We start from the raw sequence: 24,171 nt of genomic DNA, 5'->3' as shown, positions 1-24,171 counted from the left end.
TCTTCTCATTCCTATTTCCAGAGGTTCAGGCACTGAGAATAATTTTTCCACTGCAAAATAATCAATAGCCTGATGGCAGCTGACTTTCCCCACTCACAACAGCAGTCAATTCTTAACTCTTCTGGGGATGTTTATCTAGTTGCCAGTTGCTTCAGGCTACCTGCTTGATGACTTCCATTTGCTTCTGGCCTGTGGGGTCTTTGCTTATTACCACCTCCACCACAGGGTCACAAGAGGATAGAAGATAGTGGCAGAAAATCAGTTTACTTTCTTGTTGTTTGAAGCTTCAAGGAAAAGTCTGGAAGGAAGGAGTTGGTGTAGAAACATGCTATTGATTCTACTGGGTTATGGGGGAATTAACTATCACCTATCGCTTTCTCTTGTTTTCCTGCCTGCCCCATCCTTACATATAATTGACAACTGATGTAGTGGTCCAAGAAACCCTCTGGGATTGCAATATTAAATGGTGTCCACTCTGCCAACCCACACAATAATTGTGATAGGCAGGTAAAAAAAAACAACAGGATGAGAACAAACAAAAAAACAACACAGAAAGGCCTCCAGGTGATCAGTTATCGGTGCATCCATCTAATTACCTCCTTGTAGCCAAGTCAAAAAATCCTGAAGGTTTTCTCCACCAACCAATGGTGAAAGAGAATATCCATAAATTTCACCAATTATACAGATGGCTGAAGCTGCTCTCCTATTTTTGTATTAACCTCTATTGTGAAACTGCCACAACCTCTGATTTTGCAATCCAAACTAAATAGGGGTAGAAGTGCAGGCTGTCAGTCACTTGCTAGTGAATGAATCTCTCATTACCACCACTACCTCTCTGTCCCTTCTTGGTGTCCCCATGCAAATGTAGCATCTAAAGGGAATAACAGCTACTGAATAGTCAAGATGATTGAATATACCTGCTCCAAGGACTAAGGGCTACTGTGTGTGCTTTGTTTGTGGCTATTTCATGCACATAGGGAGATGATGGGGAAAAAGAGGCCCCCCATAAGGACACCAGGGAGCAAGGCCATGGAGTCAAAAGAATAATTTTCATATTCCAAATGGACTACTTACTAGCTTATGATCTGGGGTAAGTTATTGACACATCTTGCTGGGAAACACAAAGTCTAGGAAGCTTAAGAATACCCATTCTGCATCTCCCACAGGGTGTTGTGAGGAATAAATGGAATAATTATGTGAGCATTTCTAGCAAAACACCTGGCATTTAATGGGTATTCAGGAAATGTTTGTAGATTCTTTTTTTTTTTCAAGGAGGTGGGAATTTTTTTAAATAAATTTATTTTTTATTGGTGTTCAATTTACCAACATACAGAATAACACCCAGTGCTCATCCCGTCAAGTGTTTGTAGATTCTGAATGATAGCTCTAAGGGGTCTGGATTCAAGAGGCCCAGGAGCTCAATAAGTAGTGCTTAGGTGTACGTTTTGGAGTAGATAAGTAAACAAGGAATTAGGGAAATTGGATATTCTAAGCCACACTCAGATTTCCATTTATCCCAATCCGCTGTCGTATTTGCCGGAAATAGGAGTACATTTTTTTTTAAGATTTTATTTATTCATGAGAGAGAGAGAGACAGAGAGAGACAGAGACAGGCAGGGGGAGAAGCAGGCTCCACACAGGGATCCTGGGACTTGATCCTGGGACTCCGCGATCATGCCCTGAGCTGAAGGCAGACGCTCAACCACCGAGCCACTCAGGGGTCCCTAGGAGTACTTTTCTAGGACTAAGATACTCCACTAAATCATTAAAGTATAGACAGGCAGGAAAGAGCTTCTGATTCTTCATGTGTATCCCAGGATAGGTCAAAATTCCTAGTTACCAGTCCCATTCCACTGAGGACAATTCACAGGAATACAAGCTTTATGAAAAGGGATGTGAGTGTGTGTGTGTGTGTGTGTGTGTGTTTCACTGCTGTATCTCTAGTGTCTAGAAAAATTCCTGGCACAATACATGTGTTGAATTGATGAATGAGTGCACATTCATTGTTCCAGATAGGACCTTGTAAACCAAAACCTATATATTGCTTTTTAGTGTAATTGTCATGGAATGAGAGTATGGAATCTAGAAAAGGCATGGTAGTTCCAAAATTACAACCATAAAAAGAATTTAGATTGATAAGGTCTTTGAACTTGGAATAAGCTTAGGAAAAGAGAAAAAAATATGTCAATTGCCAAAGGATTTACTAGAAATATATATATATTTTTAACGGGGGCAAGATTTACTGATAATGGAGTTACTGACAGCAAGACTAGCACTTTCTACCTTCTTATTGTTTGCCATTTATGTAATTCAATTCCAATATAGTGAAGCTGTATTAAACCCATCCTTGGAGATTGGGGAAGATTTGTTACAAACAGATCTTAGTTACTTTAAAATTCTTTATGGTCTTCTTCCTTCTTGGCCTTCTCTTTGCAATTTTCCCACCTGACACTGAAATCTGTTCTTAACCTCCAGCCTCCGGTGAGTTTCTCACAGTCCTTGGAAAATCCTTTTGACAAAGATCCTGATTCTGTGACATGATCATGTGACATGATCCTGATTTTTGTGGACATGTTGGTCCTGGACTGGCCAGATCCCAGCAAGCAGGTCCCAGCTCCTGTGAAAAAGTTTAAAAGGCTTCCTATCAGAGACAGTTATTTGGTTTCCAAATCTTCTTGTCTCTGGATCCATGTATCAGCCTCTACTATTCTAATTTCTTGATTTGCCTTGCCATCTAGGTTCTGAAGTCTTCTATTGATTACTTGCCTGGCTCTGATCTGTCATTTTATTCTGATCTGCAGTTTCCATGAACTCCCTGGAACCAGACTGTTTTCTTTTTTTTTTTTTAATTTTTATTTATTTATGATAGTCACAGAGAGAGAGAGAGAGAGAGAGAGAGAGGCAGAGACACAGGCAGAGGGAGAAGCAGGCTCCATGCACCGGGAGCCTGATGTGGGATTCGATCCCGGGTCTCCAGGATCGCGCCCTGGGCCAAAGGCAGGCGCCAAACCGCTGCGCCACCCAGGGATCCCCAGACTGTTTTCTTGATCTGTTTCTATATTCTGGTTCTATAATCTACCTTTATCTACAGCTATAATTTCATATTTTTTTCTGTAGGTCAGTGCCTTTGCCTGATATCCTCATGTTCTTGATGCTCCAAGTACTGCCGGAGTCCCAACAGAGGGGAAGATGCAAGGTGGGATTAGTCCAAATAAAAGAAAATGTGCAAAAGGAACGAGAGCAGTTTCAACTAGTAATTTTACACTACACCCATCCCCTATTTATATAGGCAGGGACATGGTGTTCTCAATCCCTAGAAATCTTTTCCATAGGAATTCTGGCCTTGGAAGCTTCATTCAATCTTAGGTCATCTTAAAAATGAACTGTACTTTCTTAGAGATGCTTATCCATCTCTGAGCAGAAGCGAAGAGGACTAATGATTACCCAAGCCCTATTTCCTCTGACAAGAAGATAAAAGTTTCCTCCATCCCTGCTGTGATACTTAATTTTATGTGTCAACTTGACTGGGTCATTTGTGCCCAGATATCTGGTAAACATTATTCTGAGTGTATCTGTGAGGGTATGATGGATGAGACTGGCATTTTAATTGATAGACTAAGTAAAGTATATTCCCCTCCCTAATGTCAGTGGCCCTCATATAATCAGTTGGAGGCCTAAATAGAATAAAAGGCTGACTGCTGAGTAAGAAGGAACTCCTCCTGCCCAACTGCTTGAGCTGGACACTGGTCTTTTCTTGCTTAAACATTGGTTCTTCTCGTGTCTCAAGCCTGCCTAGTTTTGGGCCTTGAACTTACATCATCGGTCTTCCTGGTTCTCAGGCCTTCGCACTTAGACTGGAATTATACCACTGGTTCTCCAAAGTTTCTAGCTCTCTGACTCACCTTGCAGATTTTGGGAATTGACAGCCTCCATAGTCATGTGAACCAATTTCTTATTCTCTCTCTCTCTCTCTCTCTCTCTCGCTATTGTGTTTCTCTGGAGAACCGTTACTAATACACTTTTCCTTCCACATTGACTGCTCCAGGAAGAACAAGAGAAAAGATAGAGGAAAGTCCCAAGCTATCTTATTATACTTTTGTTGTTGTTAAGTAGGTTCCATGCCCAGTGTGGAGCCCAATGCAGGTCTCTCAGGTTTGTGAGATCAAGACCTGGGCTGAAATTAAAAGAGTGGCATACTTAACTGACTGAGCCATCCAGGTGCCCCAGCAATCTTATTATTCTTGAGAAAATATTTCACATTAGAGTGAATTTAGAGAAAGGAAGCTTTGCTATGAATCAAGAGACCAAAATTGTAAATCTGACTCAATTTTCTTGTGGCATGATTTTTGGTAAGTCATTTCCCCTGTATTACTCTCATTTTATAGTGAGAAGAGCTACTGTAATGAAATTTAACCCTATATCCATGATATAAGTATGCTATAAAAAAGTCAAGCAATTTGGGGATCCCTGGGTGGCTCAGCAGTTTAGCTCCTGCCTTCATCCCAGGGTGTGATCCTGGAGTTCCGGGATTGAGTTCCGGGATCAAGTCCCGCATTGGGCTCCCTGCATGGAGCCTGCTTCTCTCTCTGCCTGTGTCTCTGCCTCTCTCTCTCTTTGTGTCTCTCATGAATAAATAAATAAAATCTTTTTTAAAAGTCAGGCAACTCAATTATTGTTAATGAGTAATAATATCAACTCCCCAACTTTTTTCCTTTTAACCAAGAACAATTTGTTATAATTTTTCCAGATGCTATTTATACTAAAGGCAACATGAACCCCTTGCTTTCTTTTGTGTCTTTAAATAGAAGTAGAGATACAACGTCTTCCAGAAACAATTTGGTGCATGTATGATTACAACAATTCAACAAAATTATGTGCAGGAAATGGGTGCCCAGATATTATTTAAAAAATCTAACCATACATAATCAAAAAGTCCTATAAATCATATTATTTTAATATATGGGATAGGATTTGATATTTTATTTCCAAGCTTGCTGTTGGAGATAAAAACAAGAATTAGGTGAACATGCCAATTTTCAAAACTACAGCTTATTAGGGCTCATGCTAAAGCTGATTTTATAGACTCCTCCATTACTGATACCATTCTAAAAGGGTTAGTAGAAACAGATTTTGCCAAAATAAGAATTTAAAAGTTTTGTGAGGAAGATACATAGGTAGCTGGCACCATTTTCACAAAGAATGGCTAGAAGACCATTTTGGATGCATCAGCACCCCTGTACCTCTACTCAGACTATATCTCTGCCAGGATACCCTCTCCTTCCAATTGTTGAATCCCTCCCCACATAGTGCAGTTTAAGTCCAGTCTCCTCTAGGAAGCAGCCTCTGCCAACCACAGCCCCCCTGTGATTCTGCCTGCCTACATGATTTGTGTCCAACACTTATTTGGCACTTAGTAGTAGCAGAGATACCACAAGGTAATATGTATTCTCCTCTTCAACACTTCATGGTTTGGTTAAACACTTGCAGCAAAATCTTGGAGATTGCTCGACTTTTCTGGACCTCCATCTCTTCATCTTTGAAGTGAAGAATTTGGATCAAAGCTGAGGTTTTCAATTTTTGTTTTGGTCATGGAAACTTTCCTGCAACAAAATCTGTGGAACTCCAATACAATATAGAGACAATATAGGGATTTCTTTTAAAAAAACAGGGCTATGGACTGAGAGTCTTCTGGATACCAAACCAAATCAACAAATAAAAAACCTAGACCTCTTCTTAATGTTGGTTTGAGGTCCTTCTGTGAGACCCTAAAAGCTTCATGAGAGAGTGTGAAAGCCACTGAACTAGATGAACTCTAAAGACCCTTTCTAGCCTCTATAGTCTATACTTCTTGGTGCATATTTGGAGTTTTGGTTGGATTGCAAGCTTCTTAAGGGCAGTGATTTTGTATGACATTGGATTTCTAGATTATATACTGTCTATGGAAAGAAGGTGCTATCTTGAGATATGTGGGGAAAAAGAGAAGGATGAGCTCCCTTGGAATAAGATTTAGTTTTCTTTTCAATAGTCTGAAACAGTTTTTGCTTTTTTTCCTGGACTAAGGAGATGGAGGCAACAGTTACCACTTTCTGACTTTGACTTTGAATTTGCCCTTTAGTAACCTTTCCTAAGTTTTAGCTCTACCCTTGGTAGACTGCTTGACTTGCTGGCTGAAAATTATTCAAGTCTCCTTGGAATCCCATCTAATTCTATAATTTGAGAGATAGGCCCTATCTCTTTTTGGAGAAGAGGAAATGTATGCACATGCACATGTATGTGCATATTTGTGAAGTTTTGTAAATCCTGTTATGTTTTATCTTTTGAGGTACAGGGGTCAAAGCTTAACTAAGTAAGTTTGATAATAGAAAAAAAATGTCCTCGGATCTGAAAGTAGGCTATGTTGATATTTTAGATCAAATAACAACATTTTCTTTTCTAGGTCCCTTTTTTTTTTTGTTACTAGGTCCCTTTTTATAATTTTCTCAAAACCATTTCATACCAAAGAACTCATCATCATGTGTCTAAAACTAGGTTGATTCATTACATTAACATAGTGACTATTACATACCCATATTATTTGCATATTCTTTATTCTATGCATATAAAATACAGATGCTTATTTTCAGGGAGAATAATTAGGAAAAGCCAACAAGGAAGTATTTGTGATCTCTATCCTAGGTGCTAGGCTTAAATTAAATAAACTAGTTGACCATTTGAGATCCCTCAAATATCCGTAAGTCCATTACTCTTTTCTTCTTGCTAGCAGAGGTTATGACTTGTCATTCACTGTCAGCTGTAGTGATGTTTCATGTAAGTTTAAAACTAGAAGGGATACTTGAGTCCAAGATGCTCATTTACTGTATATAAACATAGGCCCGGAAAGATGGTGTGCTAGTTAATAGAAACACTAGGGCTAAACTCAGTAGCGTGTTATATTCCCTACTGACAAAAGTTTCTTGTCTCTCAACTTTTAAATTGAGCCAGTAGGGATGTACATATCCTAATGTAGGGGACCCTGAAGTGATCATTTGAATGAAAAGAAAGGTGGGTATGATTCATTTTCATGACAGCCTCATCTTTAAAAAGTAGTCCCTTTCTGTAAAATGTGGTAGAATTTCATGTGATAGGAAGAGGAAAGGAATAAATATTAATGGGTTATTGACTATGTACTCAGCACTCAACATGTATTATCCTGTGTAATACACACAACAAACCTATTTATTATAAATGAGAAAGAACTCCAAGCCTTAGAGAAGGAAAGTGACTTGCACTAACTAGGTTCATAGGTGGTGAGCAGGAGATCTGGGAATTGAACCAACATCTGTCTGAATCTGCATGCACATTCTTTGTGAAGCTACTATTAACATTCAGATTCCTGGCACCCCCTGGGGAGTATAAGAAAACCATTACTTTTCCTACTCAAATGATTTCATTGTGATTCATTTAGTAGCTGAACTTTCCTTTGCTTATGGGATGTGGATATCTTTGGTTTCTTATAGAGTCATTAGAAAAGACAAGGATTTTGTGGTTAAATTGCCCATCAGCCGCCTCTTTCTCTTATTCTGCTGATCTCTTCTGGAGGAATCTGCTTTTATCCCTCCTCATGGAGGATGTTTTTACCAGGTGAAAAAAGCATTGCTTTGGATACTCTACTTTATCACCTAATATAATTGTTTTGGTATCTTTTATAATTGAAGTTTTGGTTTATTGGTCCTTTCTAATCAACCAATTCTAATTACTTTTTTTGGAAGGAAATGAAGTGGGAGGGAGAAGGCATTTGTAATTTGATGGAAGAAAAATTGCATCAAGTATTTACTCTGTGCCAGGCATTGTGATGGGCATATTATATCTATCTCAATCCTCACAACAATCCTTCAGAGTTGTATATCTACATTTAAGAGAAGAGGGAACTGATGTTTGAGAAGGCTAGGTAAATAGTGTGAATTCAAAAGGAAGAGTTAGGATTTGAACCCAGGCCATTTTTACTCTAAGATCCAAGGTCTATTCCACTATTCTACTCAGCCTTCATTTAAAACATGCTTACTGCTTTCTATAAGAGTCTAGATAAACTGAGAAATCTCAGTCTTGCTTACTTGTCTTTAAATTCTGGCTCCCACTCTAGAGTTTCCTCCATAGTAGAATGAAAACAATCTACCATCTTCGCCAAAAAGTAAAATGGCAGAAAGAACAGCACCTTCATACATGGAATTAAAAGTTTATTTTTTACTTCCTCCTGTCTCTGCCTGGATGAAAGGTCTGAGTATATCTTTTCTGCATCTAGTCAAATCAAAGACTGGCATCTGGGAATGGCTTCTTGGCTATGAAAGTCAGTGTTTTTTTTTTTTTTATTTACTTATGATAGTCACAGAGAGAGAGAGAGGCAGAGACACAGGCAGAGGGAGAAGCAGGTTCCATGCACCGGGAGCCTGACGTGGGATTCGATCCCGGGTCTCCAGGATCGCGCCCTGGGCCAAAGGCAGGCGCCAAACTGCTGCGCCACCCAGGGATCCCTAAAGTCAGTGTTTTTATTGTCATTTTAACTGTAAGCGTTTCTTCCAGCCTCCTGTTTCCAATTCCTGCACCTACTAATTGGCTAATCTTGTTTTCAGTTTGCTGAAGCTTGTATATTCTTTTTTAAAATATTTTATTTATTTATTCATGAGACAGAGAGAGAGAGAGAGAGGCAGAGATACAGGCAGAGGGAGAAGGAGGCTCCAAACAGGGAGCCTGATGTAGGACCTGATCCAGGGACTCCAGGATCACACCCTGGGCTGAAGACAGGTGCTAAACCACTGAGACACCCAGGGATCCCTGAAGCATGTATATTCTTAATTATGTTAATAGGGGCAAGCTATTTGAAATATTAAAACATGTACTGAACACCAGCAAAGGTTTTTTAAAAAATAATTTATTTAGATAAAATTCACATACCATAAAACTAACCATTCAAAAGTGAACAATTTGGTGGCTTCAATACATTCACAATGTTGGGCAACTATCACCTCTATCTAGTTCTAAAACATTTCCATCATGACTGAGTAAAATCCCTAACTCATGAAGCAGTTCCTTCTTATTTGTACCTCTACCCTCAACTCTACTCTAGCCCCTGGCAACCACCAATATGCATTCTATCTGCATGGATATATATATTCTGGATATTTCACATAAATGGAATCATATAATATATGACATTTTTTTGACTAGCTCCTTTCACTTAGCATAATGTTTTCCAAGTTCATCCACATTGTAGCATTTATTGGGACTTCATTGCTTTTTATGGCTGAATAATATTTCACTATATATATATTTATGAAATCAAGTTTCATAAATTTAATTTGGCTAGGAAGCCAGTATATATACAGAATTTGTAAATATATATATATATATATATATATATATATATATAATTCGTGTGTGTGTGTGTATATATATATATAATTTGTAAGTATATATATATAATTCATAAATGTATATATACTATTTCCTTATAAGTCCACTGATGACATTTGGGCTGTTTCTGCTTTTAGGCTATAGTGAATAGTGTTGTTATGAACATGTGTGTGCATATACTTGCTTGAGGACCTGTTTTTAATTATTTGGGATAAATACCAAAGAGTGGAATTGCAGGTGCATATTACAATTCTAGTCTTTGTTTAACTTTTTGAAGAACCATCAAACTGCCTTTCAAAATGCCTGAAGTTTTTACATTCTCATCGGCAATGTACAAGAGTTCTAATTTCTCCACATCTTGGTCAGCACTTGCTATTGTCCCTTTTTTAAAAAAAATTTAGAGAGAGTGCATGTATTCACAAGCAGGGGGAGGGGCGGGGAAGAGGGTAAGAGAGGGAGAGAGAAGCAGACTCCCCATTGAGCATGGAGCCTGATGTGAAGCTCGTTCTCATAACACTGAGATCATGACCTGAGTGGAAACTGAGTCAGTTGTTTAACTGACTGGGCCATCCAGGCCCCCCGTCCTTATTCTTTTAATTATATACCATCCTAGTGGTTGTGAAGTTCCCCATTGTGGTTTTGATTTTTATTTCCCTGATGACTAATGCTGTTAAACATCTTTTTATGTGCTTGTCCACCATTTGTATATCTTCTTTGGAGAAGTGTATATTTAAGATTTTTACTCATTTTTAGTTGTGTTCTTATCTGTCCATTGTTGAGTTTGCAAAAGTTCTTTATATATTCTGGATACCAGGGCCTTATTAGATATCTGACTTGTAAAACATTTCTGTGATTCTACAGTTTATCTTTTCATTTTCTTGATAATGTTCTTTGATGCATATGTCTTTTTTGCATCAGTTAAGAAGATGATGTGGTTTTCCTCCTTATTTCTTTTAATGTAATATTTTATATCGATGGACTTTCTGATGGTGAACCACCTTGCATATCTGGAATAAATCCCATCTGGTCATAGTATATAATACCTTTAAAATGGTATTTGATTCAATGTGCTAATATTTTGTCTAGGATTTTTGCATCTATATTCATAAGGTATATTCTGTAGTTTTCTTGTGATGTTTTTATCAGGATTATGCTGGCCTCATACAATGAGGTAGGGAGTTTTCTCTCCTATCTTTTCAAAGAATTTGAGAAGAATTGGTGTTAACTACTCTTCAAATATATGGTAGAATTCACCAGTGACTTTCCATTGTTGAGAGGGAATTTTTTGTTCGTTTTTTTACTAAATTAATCTCTCAGAATTTATATTTCTTCTTCAGTCAGTTTTGGTAATTTGTAAGTGTTTAGGAATGTGTCCATTTTGTCTAGGTCATCTAATTTGCTGTCATAGAATTGTTCATAGTGTTCTCTTATAATCTGTGTTATTTCTGTAATGTACCAATTTTTATTTTTGATTTTAGTTATTTGCATCTTCTCTCATTTTTTGTCAGTTTGCCTAAAGGTTTGTGAATATTGTTGATATTTCCAAAGAACCAACATTTGGTTTCTTTTATTCTTTGTATTAGATTTCTGTTCCCTATTTTGTTTATCTCTACTCTGATCATTATTTCTTTTTGTTTGCCAGCTTTGTATTTGCATTGCTCCTTAAGGTGTAAAGTTATGTTATTTTTAAAAAATATTTTATTTATTTATTCATGAGAGACACACACACACACAGGCAGAGACACAGGCAGAGTGAGAAGCAGGCTCCATGCAGGAAGCCTGATGTGGGACTCGATCCCGGGACTCCAGGATCATGCCCTGAGCCAAAGGCTAAACCGCTGAGCCACCCAGGGATCCCAAGTTATGTTATTGATTTGATAATTTTCTTTTTTTTTTTTTTTTAGTGTAGGCATGTAAAACTATAAATTTCCTTCTTAACAATGGACTCCCTCAGGGGTGATTTTTATATGCTTCTTTTTTTTCTGGTGAATGGGCCATACTTTCCTGTTTCTTTATATGCCTTGTGATCTTTTGTTGAAAACTTGATACTGAATAAAATATAATTATGTAGCTCTGGAAATCAAACTTCTCCAGAGTTTGTTATTTATTTCTTTTTGAAAATTTTAATTCCAGTACAGAGTTCACTATTTTTGATCAAGAAGTCTATAAAATTCAAACTATTTTGCATAGACTGTATTTTTTTTGTCATGTATACCCAATGAAGTCTCTTTTCCTTTTGTTTTTAAAGATTTTATTTATTTATTCGAGAAAAGAAAGAGAGAGAGAGAGAGAGAGAGGCAGGCAGAGGGAGAAGCACGTTCCATGCAGGGATCCCTATGTGGGATTTGATCACAGGACTCTGGATCACACCCTGAGCCAAAGACAGGCGCTCAACCACTGAGACGCCCAGGCATCCCTCTTTCCCTTTAACTTTGTTTAAATAGTATTTTTTTTAATCTAGTGTAGTTTCTTTTTTGTTGTTGTTTCTATTTTTTATTATTTTTTAAGTTTTTATTTAAATTCCAGTTAGCGGGATCCCTGGGTGGTGCAGCGGTTTGGCGCCTGCCTTTGGCCCAGGGCGCGATCCTGGAGACCCGGGATCGAATCCCACATCGGGCTCCCGGTGCATGGAGCCTGCTTCTCCCTCTGCCTGTGTCTCTGCCTCTCTCTCTCTCTCTCTCTCTCTCTCTCTCTCTGTGACTATCATAAATAAATAAAAATTAAAAAAAAAATAAATTCCAGTTAGCATATGGTGTGATATTAGTTTCAGGTGTATGATATAGTGATGCAACACTTCCATGCATCTCCAGGTGCTCATCACAACAAATGCACTGCTTAATCCTCATCCACCTATTTCACCAATCCCCCCACTTACCTCCCCTCTGATAACCATCATATTGTTCTCCAGAGTTAAGAGTCTGTTTCTTCGTTTGCCTCCCTCTCTCTCTTTGTTTCCTATGCTTGTTTGTTTTTTTAATTTCACATATGAGTGAAATAATATGGTATTTGTCTTTCTCTGAATGACTGATTTAATTTGTATTTTGACAGAGATTTCTTTAACTCCAGAATACATTCATATACTCACACACACACACCCTTCAACACCAAAACACAAAACCAAAAAGCCCACATCTCCCAGTCTTTGCAGATTGGTTCTGTGCTGGGACACTCAATTTCAACACTTAGCCAGATTGTTTACAACTCTGGAGTGGCCTTTACTGCCTATTTACACTGATCCCAGAGATCAGCCAGAGGTGGAAACTTGGTATCTTCTTAGGTCTTTTCTGAATATGCATCCTATCCTGGGAATGTGTGTGGCTTTCTAAATTCCTCAGTATACACGGATACTTTTGAATGCCCTCCTTTCCCAAAAAGCTCTCTTCCCAGATATTCTTTCAGGTTTTAAGCAGCCTATTATTTGTCTCATCTGTAATCTTTTGCCCTAGGTCAGTGCAAGTTTTTCATTTGCCTTACAATGTTTTTGAGCAAAGTCCACTATTTTTCTGCCGAGTGATTTCTAAGTGAAATAGAGATTAGTGCCTTGCATCAGTTCTTTGGGGAGTTTTCAGACAGTTTAGAGGAGATAAAGATAATAATAATCAGAAAAGATCTGCCTACTCCCTCTAGAACTGGGAACCAGGGTCTCATACAAGAAACGGAATTTGTTGTTTTCAAGACTGCTGTTGAGCTGGGGAGGGGGTAGATAAAAGGGCATGTAAAAATGCCATAAAGCATCCCTACAATGTGGAAGTTGCTTTTCTTCTTGATTCAGCATTTTTTTTTTTTTTGGTTTCTGTAAATCCTTGACTACTTTCCAGAGTTCTGACAAAATAGATGCTGCCAGTTTCTGCTGTTTTTCAATGTTTCTAGGGAGGGATGGGAGTTTGGATCTGCCTACTCTGACATTTTGCTGATATCACTCTCACCAAAAAAGTTTCAACAGGGCCATTAAGTTTAGGGCTTATTCAGGAAGGCTTGGTTTGAGAAGGCTATTACTTTTGGCCACCACAGACACTTCTCTCCAGTGATCCTTAAAAGGAACCCTGGTCTCCATATGCCTTTTCCACATAGGACTCCTTGTTTAGAATTAGTCCTAGAGGATACACACAGCTATTTGAATGTTGATGGATGATGGGAAAAGATTCTGTTGATTATTAAGGTAGTGGGAAGAGAAGTCAAGCAACGTTTCAGTCAAGTGACCATTTTCTGGTCTTCCCTCAAAATATGTCCCCACAAACGGCTTTCCTTGATGCATTTAGTATCCTCTTGGGTTGTTCTTTGTTTCTTCTCCTTTCTTTCTCTGTCAATTGTAAATATCCTTTGTTCCATGGAAGACATATTTTCTTGCTAAACACAGCTCTGAAATATTATTACATACCTACCATGCTAGGAAATTTCTCTGGTATCTAGGTTTACCTGATTAGTCCTCTTCTCTGAGTCCATACTTACCACTTTTTGTAGTTCACCTACCTTTCCTAGTCTGTACTCCTTAACAATGAAGGCTCAGATCCACTCAAAGGCTACTCTGGATTTTTTTAAATCCCCCTCCTACAACGCCACCAAAGGGCAGGCAAAAACCACATTAATCAGATTTGCCCTATCTAGATTAAACTGGCTGCTTCCTCTGGAATGTAACCATTTCACTTATTGGGAAATTCATGACAATTTTTTTTTTTTGCTATCTTCACCTTACCTTTTTTCCCCCCTAAATCTTTTCTGAGCATTGTCCTCCATGATAGGTACTTTTTTAGCCCTTGGAGTAGCTATTAGAACTAAGCAATACAATTTCCTCTTCATCTCAATTCTCTCACTTTCTGCCATGGGTCCATTTATTCTTACCCTTTTCCAAAAGCTCTGAACTGTAACTTACAAACATAGATAACTTCCATTTCTTTGGCATTTTCAGAAAATGTAGGTTATGGTATTATCAGACAAATAGTCAAAGCTGTAGTTGCTATAGGTGAAATGGAAATTAAGTGCTGAGTGTACAGATGAGAAATCACAATAATTGCCTTGTAATCTAATTGGACAAACATTCTACTGCAAAGATGCATTGTGGGTAATTTTCTTCTACTTTGTGGGCTGTCTATATTTGTACTGGATTTTAACTGGAAATTCACTGCTAATAAAAGATTCAGGACATTTTGTGACCCCTTAGAAGCATTCAAAATATGCAATTAAAAATAAAGATCCCCCTTCTTCCAAGAGTTGAAAAACTTGGCAAAACCAGGTACATGTATTTTTCCACTGCAAAAAGGAGTATCGGATGCAAAATCATCACCTTCTTTCAATAAGAGGTGACCAAGGCTGTCAAATATGAAGTCAGAATAATGTAGAATAAAAACATAATAATACATGGAACTTTTGAGAAAGGAATCTTTATGGATAACAGAGTTTTCCGGAGTTCAGATATACCTCTCTGCATTTCAATGATTTTTAACTTAATCATTTTGGCTAGAACCTTTTCTAACATATATTGCACACTTCCTTACCTCCTTAAGTAGAATATACTGAATATAATTTCATCTTTTCTTGATGACTCAGGGTCCATGCTGTTATTTGTATCCAGTGATACCCTCAGGGCCTATTACAGTCTATAAGAATGTTTGCTCCAACACTAAATGTTCCCAGACTGCAGTTATTTTGTCAGCTTTTTCCTAGTTTTTTTTTCCCTCTCTCCCTTTGCTGTAAGTGTTCTCCTATCTTTTTCTTAACATCCACTGTCATGATGTTCTGAATCTTTGGTAGGATTAAAAATAAAATAGCTAAACATGGTTATAATTGTGCATAAAATACAAGCGTAGGGATCCTCAATCAAATCCTATCACAGCTCACCTTGAGAGAGAATCACATGTGTTAAAATGCATGGATGTGGTGCTCAGGTACCCTCTTTGCTTTGTTGCTGGTTCTTAGCTACATTACAGTTAAGTAATATTGCTGAGGTTAAAAGGTGAGGTTGGGAAAGGTAGAGGGTCACTTTTTACAGTAACATTTAAGTTATTGTAAAGCCAGAAGGTAGGTGACAATATGCTTCATGTTGGATTCCGCTGTTCTAAAATGATACTCTTATTTCTTCACCTTTCAGAGAAATATATTAAGCCATAGCTGAGGGCCATAATTTAAGCATACCAGTGGGTTGCACCTTTCCTGCAGCCTCAGTTTCTGATCTCATGAGCACCTTATACCTAATGCTGAGGACTCTGAAGGCTTTCACCTATAGGTCCTGTAGATGGGGGAAATAAGGTAGATAGCAAGGATCAGGTGAAGCCCCTTTTTATTTTTATTTTTATTTTTGTACAAAAATAGAAGCTTCTGGTTTGATCACATTCCTGAATTTGAACATTGGAACAGAGATGATTTCTACCTGGGCAAATATTCTTTGGGAGCTTAAAGGAGAAAGGCTCCTTTGATTATTCTCTTAAGGAATAACCATGATAGGAGTTTTTCACTTATGTTCATAATGAAAAGGATATTTGCAGATCCTTTTGACAAAGCTAAGTGTCTTGTTTGGTTCTTTTATGTATCCTAAAGCTGCAGGGAGCCTCTATTATTGTTTTGCAGAGACTAAATTCAACTGGAAAAAACAGGGACAATGAAAACAGCAGATCTGTGCTGAATCAAGTTCAGTGAGGAGCATTCAGATGTTAGTAAGTCCTGTGTCTGTCACTTAATTCAATCAATGATTTATTTTATCCCAACCTCTAGACCCTAATCATTTTTTATGAAAAATAAAAATAGCCCAATGTGACCTTGACATTCACCTGAGTACTGAATGTCTTGGAGGGAAGGCAAGCACAGGCAAGTTTTTCACTGATGTATCTGTTCGTACATTGCTTCCCTAATTACAGTCCTTCATGGGGAACCAGATGGCCATTAATTAAGGATGCTCTCTGAATAAGAGACCCCAATGTACAGAACCTTCTTGTGCTCTATATCTAACAGATGCTCAGTCTAACTAGCTTTAGTTTTGGTACCCAGGGTTATGGTGTACTTTCCTTTTGGGTAGGAGATACAGAACATAGACACAGCATGGAACACATGATGCCTTACATAAATAAATCCTTATTACCCAGTAGTGCATTGGTTGGGGAACCATCAGCACACAACCAGCAGCTATTTTGTATGTCTCCCCAATGTAATGAGAATTGATATGTATACACCTGACCCTGAGCACATCTGGATCCCCAATTTCCTTCCAAATAACTAACGGAAACTTAATTTGTATTCAATGTAACCACCAATGTAACCACCATGCTAAATGTCACTTAAAAAATGTTTTAGCTAATTCAGAACATCTCTAGCTAGACTCTTTGATGAACTTAGAATAATCCATTTCCAGATTCCGACATAATTTAGTTTTCATTAGGTAAATGGCTAGTTAAGTTTACACCCTTAAAGAACAAACTGATAAACATGCATGTCACACATGGAAAAGTTCAATGATATGAGTCCGTTGGAGCATGTGTGACCCTTTCCTGCCTTGTGTGCATATACTTCTGGGAGATCAACTGATGCATAATGAGGAGGAGGATAATGGAGGAATTATGGACATTATTAATCTGTGTACAGCTTGTAAAAACTACAATATATTTTTTTGGTAATAGAAAAAGAATGTAGGTGGTCAAGAGACTTGGGTTTTTGGCCCAGCCCTTCCATTAAGTACTCCCATGACCCATAACTCTACTTATTTCAAAATTATGATGTCTTCCTTTACCTATCTCATAGGTTTGTGAGAAGATCTTTGTTTGGGCTTCCCAAACTAAGACAAGGATTCAAATGTTAGTAGTTTGTTTGAGAGTTGAAAGGACACTGGTAGAAGAGTGGGGTAGTAAAATAAGGAAGAGAAGAAAACTGGCATTAAAGGGAACATTATCAAAGCTAGCTACCACAGAGGATGACTGGTGCCTTAGCCTTCAGGACAAAGTCTGAGAGGCAGTGTAAGTCATTTGTTTCAGGATTATCTCACCTGAGAGGTGAAGTGATGCTAACTCCTGTCAGTCTGGTTTAGGGACATTAATGCCTTGATATGTCCAACCTGCCACACAGGTTGGCAAAAAAAGTTTTGGCATCCAGAGGAAGTCCTCAGGAAAAGAAATGCAAATGCCGGCAGTAGGAAGTTGGGGTAGCATGATCTGAAGTGGTGAGTGTGAAGAGATATGGCCATGATAGCATCTGTTATATTCAGTACAGGGGTATTAATGAATGTTTCTTTGTATAAATAAAAGTTCTTAATAATTATAAGCATTAGAATTATAGATGCCTGCTAATACCTGTGAAACTGATGACTTTACATATGGCTGGAAAGAAATGGAAATAGTTATGAGCATACCATCTACTAAATATTTGCTATGTGTCAAATACCATAACAAGTATTTTAAATACATTAAACCATTTACTCTTCTTTATGAGCTAAATACTGTGATTATTTTACAAGAAGACTGAAGTTTGTACAGCTGACATAACTTGCTCAAGGTCACAGAGCTAATAAGCGGCAGACCTGGGGTTTGAACCCTGGCTGTTAAACAATCCAGTCCACACTCTTAAGGCTACTATGTTCTACTGACAACCCTGGGGGTAAGGGGTGGAGTTGCCTCTTTAGTGATCTTGAAGATCCTGTATCTTTAATGCTTCCTTTATTACAACTGCCTCATTTCAGCTGGTAAAGAGGATTTTTATTTATTTATTTATTTATTTTTTATTGGTGTTCAATTTACTAACATACAGAATAACACCCAGTGCCCGTCACCCATTCACTCCCACCCCCCGCCCTCCTCCCCTTCTACCACCCCTAGTTCGTTTCCCAGAGGGTAAAGAGGATTTAAGATACTTTGCTGAGGTTTCATTTGTTGGTTTCTGGACAAGTGCCTTGAAAATGACAGGGATCTCTGATCTATTTTTTACAGGTTATTTTTTTTAAAAGATTTTATTTATTTATTCATAGACACACAGAGAGAGGCAGAGGGAGAGGGAGAAGCAGGCTCCATGCAGGGAGCCCAATGTGGGACTCGATCCCAGGTCTCCAGGATCACACCCCAGGCTGCAGGCAGCACCAAACCGCTGCACCACCGGGGCTGCCCCTATTTTTTACAGGTTATATTGCATATAGCTCTGTAGTAGAAAAGAAATCAACATTTTTTATGAACATGGCTCCCCTTATTGAGGAAAGATATTTTATAGCTTGACTCTTTCATTCTCAAAGGCTTTAGGCAAGCTGACCAATTTGGAAAATATTTTTGTTTTATCAGTCACCTATGGACAGTGGGATGGTTACTCAAATGCAAATAAAATAAACTAAGCTTAATTTGCATGTCTTAATCCACTCAGAGGGAAAAGCAGCATGGGGAAGCTAGAATGTTAAGGATTAGAAACTAATTCTCTATTTGCAGCCTATGATGAGGCTGACAGATGCTCACTGCAGATAAGGCAAGTGCATATCTTATCTGAAAACTGTCTTCTACAAGGACTTTGGTATAAACCTTCTAACTGATGTCCATGAAATGACAGTGTTGCAACCAAGTTTCCTGAACGACATGACAACCATTAAATGTATGATCTGCAGGAAGGGAAGATAAATGGTGCTGAACATTTGGAGAAAAAACAGAAGGTGCCATATTGGACCCAAGGATTCTGATGTTATTGATGGGCTGTGCTCAGTTGCTCCAAGAGGAATGAATGTTTTTCCTCTAATTCTTTTCCTTCATCTGAGCTAACATCTTTAATGATCTATTCTGTGCATATACCTATCATTCTCCAAGATTAACCATACCAAACACAACTCATAACCCTCCTCTCTTTTTGGGCTTCTACTAGTGCTGATGGCTTTCTGCTCCTTTTCCTTGGCTTTCCTCCTGAAGGTAATTGTCCCTCCCTTTTCTCTTCTCATGCATTGGCCCTCTTGAGTCCCCCACACCTGATTTATCACTAATCCTAACTACAGACTTTCTCCCACCTGAGACTTCATTCTTCCTGCTAAAGCCCAGACCCCATACTGGAGCAGACAAAAAATATTAATAGACTGATCATCTTTTCCAAGCTCTCTGCCTTTAAAACGATACATGATAAAACTTGGCTATGTTTCTCCACCCTAATTTCTTCATCTAGGCAAATCCCTATTCTGGCCTGCAATCCAACCAGGTTTGTTCTCACTTCTCTGATTTTGTGAGCCTTATTCCTTCCACCTGAACTATTCTTGCTCCTTGTATATGCTCATGTAAAGTCTACCCATCATTTAAGTTCTCCCCCATGAATCCCTCCTGTCTCTATAGCCTATTATACTTGATACTATATGCAATCATTCTTTTTGATATTTGATATTATAGAAATGCTTCATTTAAGAGTCTCATCTCCTTAACTGGATTGTACAACTCTTGAGACAAGAACTGTGGTGTATATTTCTTCTGAGTTGTCACAGTTCCTTGCAGAGTGCTGAGCCTAGACAGCCTCACTTTTAAGGTTTTTGACAAACTAGACACTGTTAACACAATGTGCCAATGTATCTTTGATGTAACCATCAAACATACCCATATAAAAAGTGCTTAAATGTGTAGGTTCTTTGATTTGCTGTTTTAGTGTGAGCTTGGGTTTGCATCACAGCCTGGAAAGAAAAAAGAACCTACCTGTGACAGAAGGTACTATGGGGATGCTGTAGGCAGTTAGCAGTTTGCTATGGAAACTCATCACATGTAAATTTAAAGTTACACTAAGCCAGCCCTTACCTTTGGAAATAACTTCAGAGGAAGGATGTTCTGATCTGATGTAGAGTGAATACTTGTGTCCCCACCCCCACCCCCCTGAATTCGTATATTGGAAGCTAATGACTAATGTGACAATTTTAGGAGGTAGAACCTTTGGGAGGTACTTAGGTCATGTGGTGAAGTCCTCATGAATGGGATTAGTGTTCCTAAAAAGAGATCCCATAGAGCTCATAACTCTTTCTGCCATGTTGGGACACAATGAAAAGATGGATAACTATGAACCAAAAAGTGGGTCTTCACCAGACACTAAATCTACTGGCACCGCGATCTTGGACTTCCCAGCTTCCAAAACTATGAGAAATAAATGTTTGTTGTTTACAAGTCACCCATTTATAGTATTTTATTATAGTAGCCCTAACAAACTAAGGTACTATCTATCTAGGGCGAGAATAAAAATTTGCCTCATTCTTATAGCAAGAAAAGCTATGGGGCTCTGTGTTTTCAGTAATTAACATATTGCTGTTTGATAGTTTCTCTGCTGAGAAGAGGTAGAAAAGATAGACAGGAAACTCAAAAGGAGAAACCATCTTGCCTAGTCTTTTCTCATTCTAGAAGCCTTTTCCATGAAGTCTTAGATACAAACTGGGGAAAAATAAAAACGTTTCTACCTAAGAGAAAGAGCCCATGGCTCTTCTGTTGGTAAGGTAAATCAAAATCTTGATGCTGTATACTAGTCAGGAAGGAATTTGATTTAAAAATAAAGATTCAGATTGAAGTAGAATGCAACATACTAATTATAGTCTGAGAATGAGACCATACTTTAGTTAAACTAGTTGATAACAGATCAACTTTGAAAGACAACAAATATATACATGCATATGTATATTTTTTCTATAAATGATTTTATGTGCCTGATCTTTAAGTATATATGAACATATTACTTAAGATAGACCAGCAGAGTATAATATTCTTTATAAAATGTAAAGTCCTAGAAATCCATAATTTTTGTTGTAGTCTACAGTAAGCACACACGTTAACAGTTTAAATTTGATCATTCAAACCACTTACCCAAGGAACTTACTGCCACCTGTTGTTCATGTATCTGAATTACGTGAAAAGTGCCTAAAGGATATTAGAATCTTGAGGGTTGACTATACATATGCATATAAAGTGGCATTTGTCATCTATACTGACATCTCAATGATTTCATGAGACATCTGCATATTGCACTCTTAAGTGAGCGATAGTATTTAGAAAATTGTGATAAGAGGAAGAAAGCTTGGATTTTATTGCAGCTTGGGAAAGTCACTTAACTTTTCAAACCTCATTTTCCTCATCCATAAAATGAGATGATGATGATAATGATTGCCCTTCCATAGAGAGGTGTTGTGAAAATCCAACTGGAGACCATTATATAAAAGTTTAGTAAAATTGTGTGCAACATATGCCTACTCAGTGTTGCCAATGTAAATGCTGATAGAAAATAGAACAGCATGCTGTCATGGGCTCAATTAATATTTAAGTACTACAGTTCACCTTCTTCTAATATCAGGTTAAATGTACTTTGGTTCCCCTGTACTGTTCCAATAATTGAGGAGATTCTATGTGGTTGCCTTCCCCTAAGCCCCTCAAGCATGATATGACGTTTGCCAGAATTTCCCCTAGCCTAGAAACTCCACTTCCTAATCCCTCTTGATTATACAAACTCCACAGTGCTTTTAACTATGTTTTCTGAAAGAAAGGGAAAAGTGACTCTATCCCTCTGGGCCATAGTTAATTAAAAAGAGGGATTAGGAACTGTGGATTTTTGCCTCATCTCTGCCAGTCTCTCATTATACAACCTCTTCTAAGTCACTTAAATTCTTTATGCCAGTATTTCCTCATCTATAAAATGGAGGTTACAATCTTTGTATTTTATCTGCTTCACAAGGGTGGTGTAAGAGACTGATAATAGCTGTCCCCCCAAAAGAAATATCCATGTCCTAATTTCTGAACTTGTGAATGTTACCTCATATGGCAAAATAAAGTCTTTGCAGGTGTGATTAAGGATTTTAAGATGGGGAAATTATCCTGGATTACTTGGGAGGCCCTAAATTCAATCATATGCATCTTTATAAGAGGGAGGCAGAGGGAAATTTGACAACACAGGGAAGAGGAGGTGGTAATGGGACTACAGATGCAGAGATTGGAGTGGTGTGGTCACACATCAGGGGATTCTGGCAACTGCCAGAAGATGGAAGAGTTAAGGAATGGAAGAGTCTTCCCTAGAACCCACTGAAGGTGTGTGGCCCTGCCAACCTTGATTTTGGCCCAGTAATCCTGATTTCAGACTTGTGATCTCCTGAACTGTGAGAGAATACATTTCTGTGGTTTAAAGCCATTAAATATGTGGTGATTCATTACAGCCACCACAGGAAACTAATACAGGTGGTATGAGGATTATAGGTTCCTGGCACATAGAAAATAACCAATGAATGTTAAACTGAGCTCAAATAAGTTACAGACATGAAAAATATAAGTTACAGACATGAAAAATATAAAGTGCCATACATTTGTAAGGAGTAGTCAACATAACTTGATTTGAGGCCCCTAAATGTTGGCCTTCAGAAATTCATCTTTAGTGAGTGGAAATACTGTTCCAATTATGCTGGGTTGTTTAAAGTCAAGGGAGGCAGTTGAAAAAAAATATCATATTATATATATTATATTATATTATATTATATTATATTATATTATATTAAAATATCCAAATTATTCATGTGAACCCTGAAGTGGAGTTCTGTATATAGACTTATTTGATCCATCATGCTTGGAAAACATACTCTATAGGGTTCTCTAAGAGTTAATGTCCAGAATCTCTAACTGCACTTATTTCTAGGACAGTGGTTCTCAACTCGAGGCAAGGAACATGAGTGATAACTCAATACATTTTTGGTTGTCACAATTTGGGAGTGGGGGAACTACTAGCATCCAGTGAGTGGAGGCCAAGGATCTTACAGTGCACACGATGGCCCCACAACAAATAATTATCTGGCTTAAAACATCAAGAGTGCTGAGGTTAAGAGATACTGCTCTAGAGGGAGAGAAAACTGGTAGCAGGCTAAGTCTTTCCCTCTGTTTTAAAAATTTATTTCTTCTGGATTAGAAAATAATATTTTTTTAAAAGTTCATTTAAGACTATGGAACTTGGTGGGACAGCAATCTCATGAGAATCCTCCTCTGGATGGCTTTGTTGGCTTACAGCCAGTGGAAGGAAAAGTTCTGGAGCTCTTTCCAAAGCTCTCACTACAATGAGTAGTTCTCCTGGGAGGATGAGCTGAGCCAGAGCCTGGTGTTTAGCTCTATAACCTGTTCTTGGATCAGTAGCTTAATTCTCAACCCCCTGCAGGTTGTCATGCTCTCACAGTCACCAGGGCCCCCGGTATATTATTTAGAATCAGAATGTTTGTTTACATGCCTAGACAAAGTGCATCTGTCATTTCTGTTGCACTGCAGTAAAAGGTTAGAGCTTACATAAGCTAGAGAAATGCAAAGTCAAGGTGACTCTATTTTATGTATCACATTAACATAGAACTGTAAATCTTTGGGGCACATTTTAGGAATTGAGGGAAGTTATGGCTATATTGCCTAGAAAAGGGAAAAGATGCATGCAATTTAGAGAAAAACATGGATAATAAGAACTCTGTAGACCTTGGCATCTCTCCCACCTGGAATATACCTCTATTGTGGAGCAGTCTGTAAAGGAGATTCAGCAGGACCAAGTTGGATGGACCAACTGCATCCACTTCTCTCCTTCTGCTTTTGTCTACCCTATCCTGACCATAATGTACTTATATTATTTTTGCTCCAATTTTCCTGTCTCCAAAGTGAAAGGTGCAAGCTAGAACTCTTCTTGGTCATCCAACTCTAACAAGGAACTACTCTACCAGACAGCTTTGTGAGAGCAGGGACCCTTGCCTTCTTTATTGAATCTTCAGCACCTTGCATGGTGTTTGATGCATAGTAGCTGCTCAAAAAATATTTGTTGGATAAATGAATGAATGAACTCTCTTCTCAAGCCTTTTTTATGTTTTTGGTCATTGTTCCAGCT

Source organism: Canis lupus, chromosome X (genome assembly GCF_048164855.1).
Source record: "Canis lupus baileyi chromosome X, mCanLup2.hap1, whole genome shotgun sequence".
Taxonomy (NCBI): Eukaryota; Metazoa; Chordata; class Mammalia; order Carnivora; family Canidae; genus Canis; species Canis lupus.
Note: the sequence above shows the minus strand (reverse complement) of the source record.